The sequence below is a fragment of the Myotis lucifugus genome, unplaced genomic scaffold (assembly GCF_000147115.1).
Source record: "Myotis lucifugus unplaced genomic scaffold, Myoluc2.0 scaffold_563, whole genome shotgun sequence".
In the NCBI taxonomy this organism is placed as follows: domain Eukaryota; kingdom Metazoa; phylum Chordata; class Mammalia; order Chiroptera; family Vespertilionidae; genus Myotis; species Myotis lucifugus.
Genome location: NW_005871611.1, coordinates 236,241 through 243,474, shown reverse-complemented (window position 1 = coordinate 243,474; position 7,234 = coordinate 236,241).

Genomic DNA, 7,234 nt, shown 5'->3' with positions numbered 1-7,234 from the left:
TCCCTCCTTGGAACTATGATCAGAGTGTCAGGAAGAGACCAAGGTGAGCCCTTTGTGAACAATGAAGCCTGCCCCCGCCCACCCCGCAGCCTGTCCTGCTTCCAGTATACTTGGCCTAGTATCCTCAGCACTGACCACCACCATGCCTTCGTACTCACGCAACATGTGTCTCCTTAGCTACTGTCTAGAACAGCTGTGGGGCAAACTGCAGTTTGTGGTAAAGCGACGGCCAGTTTGAAATGAATAAAACTTTTATGTAATGATGTTTACTTTGAATTTATATTAGTTCACACAAACACTCCATCCACGCTTTTGTTCCGGCCCTCCGGTCCAGTTTAAGAACCCATTGTGACCCTCGAGTCAAAAAGTTTGCCCACCCCTGGTCTAGAAGGTAACTGCACAGGCAGGGCTCTCTGCTTCACAGCTGTATCCCAGGCGCCCAGAACAGGCCTGGCGCACAGTGGGGGTTCTCTATATTTTCAGTGAATAAATGAAGGAGTGAATGAGCCGCCCTTTCCTCTCCATAAAGCGAGGGGCTGGACTGCACGGTCCTGGAGGCCCCTCCCCACCCCAGCGCCCCGGGAGAGTGCAGAGCAAGTCACCCACCTGCCACCTTCAGCTCCAAGCTGGCCTCTTCATAGAATTCTCCCTCCCTGAAGGAGCAGGAGTACAGCCCATCGTCGGAGGCCTGGACGTCGCGGATGAGCACGGCAGCCTGCCCCTGGCCCAGGAGCTCAGTCACCAGCGAGGTCCGCCCTGCGTACTGGGCCATCAGCTCCTGGGGCTGCTCCCCGCCGTCCTCGTAGATGAGCACGGCCTCGGAGAACTTGGAGCGGAACCAGCGCAGCTGCATGTTCTCCGCGCTCCTGGCCGGGGTGGTGTGGCAGGACAGCACCACTTTCCTACCCAGCACTGCCACCAGGGGCTCCGCGGGGCCCAGGACCATGAACTTCTCTGTGGACACAGGAAGAGGGAAGAAGACGGAGATGCACACACCCTCAGGCGGGAAGGCCCAGGCAGGGGCGCGATCTTCTGGTCACAAAGTTGTGGGCGGAATGTCCAAACGACCCCCTTCGCCACCTGGGCTCCTGTCCTCCACCTTCCGTCACTCGGGGTGGAGTCACCAGCAGGGCTTGTAAACACAGCTCTGACTCGGAGGGTGGCCCGAGAACGGGCATGGCTGGCGAGTCCCCGCAGCTGACACTGAGGCTCGGGACCCCCAGAACACAGCGCCCACCGGGCCCCTCCAAGGACAGGACTGGAAACTGACCAGGTCCCAACTCTTGCTCGCTCAGCCTCGCCCAGGGACCCCCTCCCACCGCACCCCAGGTGGCCCGCCTTTCTCCTCTGATGGCTTCTGTGGGGACTCAGCCCTGCTCGCGGGGCCCAAGCACTGCCTGGAGGAGAGGAGGAGGCCGCCCCGCAGAGCCGCCCCAGCCGGTGGACAGGCATGACGGGCTCTGCGGCAGCACCGCCGCTGCACATCCGAGGGGCCCCCTCACCTGGCTGCGTGGCCTCAGCCGAGGCTCATCTGTCCTCTCCCCACCCTCCCGCCTGTGACCCTGTCACCTGCAGTGTCCCTGCTCCGCTCGGAGCCCTGCGACCCTCCCACTTTCCCCAGTGGCCGCAGCTCCACAGGGACGACCGCCAGCACCGCTCTGAGCCCACCCCCTACCCCTCCCCGCACGTGCGGGGCCACTGGCAAGCACATGGGGGCGTTCTTAAAAATATTGTCAACTGAACCCCGGGCGGGCGCAGGCAGAGCCACGCCCTGAGGGCGGTCCTAGCCAAGAGGGGAGGAGCCACTCAGTCTGACCTTTCCAGCCCAGGTGCTAGGGCTGCATCTCATTGTGTCCCCAGGAACTCAAGGCCACCCAGATGTGATGTAACTTCCTGGTATTTGGGTATAAATTAAACTCATGGTTCCGGTGCTGGCCGCCCTGACTGTCCCTCCATCAGAGGGCAGAAGCCCACCCGGTCCCAGCTTCTCTTTCTATTTCTGTGTCTTGTCTCTTTATTTCATTTCTCAGTCCCAAGCGCCTCTACTCAAAGAACTGGTTCATTTCTCTTTCCGTGCTGGACGCGGAAAAGAGAGACTCCCAACCGTACCCCCGCTCCCATCCCTCAAGCCCACTCCCTCCAGCCACACTGTGTCCTCTGTGCCTTGAACCCCCGATGTGCCAGCTCCGCACCAGCTGGTCCTGTCTGTAGGGTCCCTCAGGGGCTCGCAGCCCTGCTCCTCCAAGCCCCTGCCAGCTCCCGGCCCACACTGCCCACCTCCCCGCAGCCACTCCCGCCTGCTCCACTGCACCCCCACCTCTCTCTGCCTCCGCTGGGACTGGGCAGTTGCATTGCACATTCACTGCCTCCTGCGGGAATGCCGCTCTGTGAAGACAGCCCCTCTGTGTTGCTCACAGAACAGCTGACACACGGCGGCACCCTGTAGCTACTCTTGGGATGAAATGGTCCCGGATGAGGGGTGCTTAGGGTCCCAATACAGCCAACAGCGCGGCAGAGCGGACAGGCACCCCACACTTCTGAAGCTGACTTTAAACCTCGCAGGCTCCTCAGTGGCCCACCGTCAGGGCCGCATCCTTATTTCCTGGCTCGGGGACTGTTCTTGAACGTTAACTACAACTGTTGCCTCTTAGAGAAGGGCCTCCCTCAACCGCACCCCACCCCTTCATTCCTGATGGGGAGCGCCCGCAGGGGACCTGGGCCCCACCCGCCAGGGTCCCGCCCTCCTGGGAGAAACACAGGAAGAGGGTAGGGCCACACTCACCTGCGGACCCCGCAGGGAGCAGCAGCGGCATGAGGAGGAGCAGGGCGGTGAGATGGTGGAGCTCAGAGCTGCTGGGGCGACCCTCCATTCCTCTGCTCGGGGGAGAGACGGGCGCAGGCGGGTGAGGGCCCACAGAGGGAGCTGGGCCTCAGAGGGGACAGCAGGCTGGTGGCGGGCCAGCCCCAGCCCAGCCCAGCCCTCCCTGGACTCCTCATGCTCATGGGCTGTGGGCACCACCCAGCGGATGCAGAGAGGACTGCGCCTGGGCCCGTCTGCCTTTGGAAACCAGTGCAGCTAGAGGACCTTTAGGGTCGCTGGGGGGGCAGCCACTCCTGCCCTTCCCGCCCCCGGCACCCAGGGCACAGGCAGCCTGCCCAGAGAGCCGCCTTCCTCCCGCAGCACCTGCCCCAGGGCGACCATCACCCTCCCTCTCCCTTGTTCGCCCACCACACTGACCCCCGGGACAGAGGACAGCCCGCCCCTCGCCAGGAAGGACGTGAGCAGCCACCCCCCTGCTCAGACTGCTCGCGGACTCACCTTCACTCCCACCCACCGCCCCTTGCTGCAGGGGCCAGCGGGGCCCAGTCGCCCACTGACAGGGGACTCTTCCTCCCTCTCTCCGCCAAGAGCTCTGCCTCCGGGTCAAGGATCCCCCTCCCGGAGCCACGTCCCACCCTCCGCACCTGCTCTCAGCCGCCTCCTCCCCGCACTGCTCCCTGCTTCCTCCTCTTGACCACGGTGTCCCCCAAACCAGCGTGCCTGCGGGGAAGGCCTGGCTTCTGGAGCCAGTGTCTCAGCACCGAGCTGGAGAAGGTCCAGGGGCCCCAGAGCCCCGATCTGCGCCCTGCGTCTGCCCCTGAGCTCAGCCGCTCAGAGCCCGGCCCTGCTGCGCGCCCAGGCTGGGTGCCGGGCTCCCTAGGGCAGAGGAGCTGGTTCCCAGGAAGCGAAGAAACAGAGCTGGGGGCTGCAGGGGCGTCTGCAGAGGCCAGGCCCTTCCCCAGCTCCTTCCACCTTAGAAAGACAAAGCTCGCGGGGCGCAGCCGTGACTCTGCCCCGCCCTCTGGACAGTGCACCCAGGTACAGGAAGCTGCACGATGAGAGATTAGAGCAGCCCGGGGAGCCCAGGGCACTGGCGGGGCGGCCAGGGGGCTGGGTTCTGGGTGCCGATCCTCATCCTCATCTCATCCTCATCCTCATCCTCATCCTCATCCTCAGAGAGGAAGCCAAGCCTCTGAGTATGACGGCCACACGGGTCCCTCTCCGCAGCTCTGAATGGCCCAGCAGCCAGGGCTCCCTGACCCTGGTGCACCAGCCCTTGCTTTCTGCCCGGAGCCCCTGAGACATTAAATTCTAGGCCCCGGACTCCGGGCCACCCCTGAGCACACCACGCTGCCTTTCCCAAAGCTCGGTTTCTCCCAGGCCCCTCACACCTGGGATACTTGTAACATCCATCTGGAGCCAAAAAGAACTAACAAGACAAGAACCAATGTTGCTTAGGGTTCACCCCCACGGCCACCACCAATCCCTGCCCAACAGAGAGACTTTTCCAGGCCTGAGAGGCAGCGGGAAATTTTATGAAAAGACAGAGGAAAAAGTGTTTTATTGAACACCTACGCACTGCCGGGGACTGGGCCACAAAAATTATATCTGCCTCTTGGTTCTCACACGTGCAAACAGACATCAGGTAACCGGGAGTCCAGGAACCTAAAGTGGGGGGCCCAGAGCTGCAAGGAGACTCCTGCCCACCCGACCCCAGCCCTTAAGCCCAGCCCCCAGCTGGGTGAGGAGGGGCAGAAAGGGACCTTGGACTCAGAATTGCCCCATGGTAGGCCTGGAAGCTTATCTCGCCCTGAATCCTGGCCCTTTGATTGGGGGGAGGCGGGGCAGACATCCCAGGAGAGCCTGGAAGGACAGAGCAGCAGGCCGCACCGCCCCTCCCAGCTGCTCAGGGGCAGGGTCCAGCTGCCTCCACAGCGGAGGACGGAGGACGCTGTTCACTAGCCAGGAAGGGCTTTTCTGGCTCAAGTATAAATTGCCCTAAGGCTGCTGAGGTCAGCATCTGACTTGCTCTCTAACAGCCCGATATTACCTCTTATCTCCTAGTCGCTTCGGTACTTTCACAACCGTTCGGATAAATACCTAAGCCATTAAAGGGGAATGCCAACCGAATTGTGATTTTTAAAATGTGACAGTGAGTGGGACGATTAAACCCCTTTTTTAAAAACGTGCCATCGGTAGGGCTTAATTTATCTGGACATTGTTAGGAGGGAGGGTTCACTGGATTAGCTTCTGCAGGAAAAACTTCAAAATTGACTGCTGACTCTTTGAAAAAATTAAAAACAGAAAGAATCACAAACACACACACATGCACACGAGAAGGTGGTGGCTCCTGTTTCAACTTTAAAAGCTTGTCCTTCCTAAGCCGACGCACTCGGGGTGCGAAGGGACCCGGGCTCCCGAGGCGCTGGCCTGGCGCCAGCTTCCTGACGGCGGTCCTGCGCCGCGATCGCACCCCTGGCGGCCGCGGGTCGGAAAGCGGGGCGGCCGCGGGTCGGAAAGCGGGGCGGCCGCGGGTCGGAAAGCGGGGCGGCCGCGCTCCGGGTCCTTCCCGGCGAAGCAGAACGCGGTCCGCCCTGGAGGCGGGGGCGGGAACCAAGGCGGCTGAGCTCTCCCTTCCCAGCGCCGCGCGAGCTCGGGGTCCCCCCGCCATCCAGGCGGCCCGGAGGCCAAGTTCCCGCAGCACCGGCGGCTGGTCGACCCGCTCCGCCACCGCAATGGCACCCAGACGTGGTCCCAGGGGCCGCCGCCCGGGACCCGGAACCGCTAGAGACGGTGCCGGCCAGGACGCTAGGCTTGGCGCGGTCAACACAGTACCATGTGCAGATGACACGCCTGGAACCTGTATAATTTCATCAACCAATGTCACCCAATAAGTTCAATTTTAAAAAGTGACCTTTGGGCCAGAGTCGTGAGCAGAGCGTTCAGAACCTCAGGTCTTCCAGCTCCAGCTCCTCCCGTGTGTCGTGTCTGTTTCTTCCCCGGGTATCGTGATGTACGATGCATTTGGGGTGAACCTGCGATGAAACTGCAAACTAATGGTGTGAAGTCTGTATATGTGACATCCAATGGGCTGCCTAAACGTAAATGGAAACAAGCTTCGTCAGTCAAATATATTCCTAAAAATGTCTTTTTTTTTTCTTCTACTGACAGTGGACATTAAAATGAAGTAAAACGGTGTTTATCAGAACTGTTGCATGAAGGTGTGTTTTAAAAAACTTTATCGGGAAAAAAACTTTATCGGGATAAAATTAGCATATTATACAGTTAAAAAAGAACATAAAAGGTTGTCCTTTCGTCCTCCAACCAGCGGGACCCTGGCTGGTGGCGGCTCGCTCCCCTGGGCACAGGTGGGCACTCACCTTCCCTGAGCCGCCCCCCATCAGGCTGCTGCCCCAGAGCCGCCTGTCCAGCCACAGTGCCTCCGGGAATCCCAGGATGGGGCCTGCCCAGGTCCACCCAGGAGTCCGCTGAAGAGCCCCCCTGGCCGGGCATGGCCCCACACCCTCTGGGTGGGCCATCCTCTCTGCCTCCAAAGTCTGAGTCACAGGGCAGGAGAGGAGGCAGAGTGAGGCCAGGGGGAAAGATGTTTTTACAGAAAATATAATACATTTTATTACACAGATAAATACTAGTAAGGAAGTAAAAGGAAAGGAAGCAGACAGAGAAGGTGGCCTGAGAAAGAGAAGGGAAAGAGGGAAGAAAGGGAGAGGGAGGGGAGAGAGAAGGAGGGAGGGAAGGAGGGGGAGGGAGAGAGGAAAGGAGGGAGGAGGGAGGAAGGGAGGGAGAGAGGGAAGGAGGGAGGGAAGGAGGAGGAGGGAAGGAGGGCGGGAGGGAGGCGGAGGGAAGGAGGGAGGGAGGGAGGAAGGGAAGGAGGCAAGGAGGGAGGGAGGGAGAGAGGGAGGGAAGGAGAGCCCTCCCAGCATTCAGCCCTGAGATATCTGGGAATGGGTGCCCAGAATGGGCAAGTGTCTGTCAGTCACTAGGATGCTGGTGAATGATTTATAGAGAGTGACGGCATGTACTGCTCATGGGGTGGCCTAGTCAGTGATCTGGGAAGGATTTTCTCACTCTGGATCTCAGGTAGGTGAGACACATCTGTGGTCAGGGGTGAAACAGGTAAACTCTGGAGGGCGGGGTTTGAGTTTCAAGTCATAGGAAAGGGCCTGGAGGCCTGGCACTTTGATCTCTGTACCTACAGGCTCAGGGGAGAGGCGCTCGGGGTATCTAGAGGCTAGAGGTCAAGGCTAACTCTGAGAGACTGATGCTCACGCTCTATGTCAGCTCGGCTCTCTGGGGTGAGCTGTGGCTGAAGTCTAGCGCCTAGGCTGCTCTTCAGGGCGTCTCTCAGTCCTCAGGCTTGCTCTGCCTCAGTGCTGCTTTGCTCTGAACATT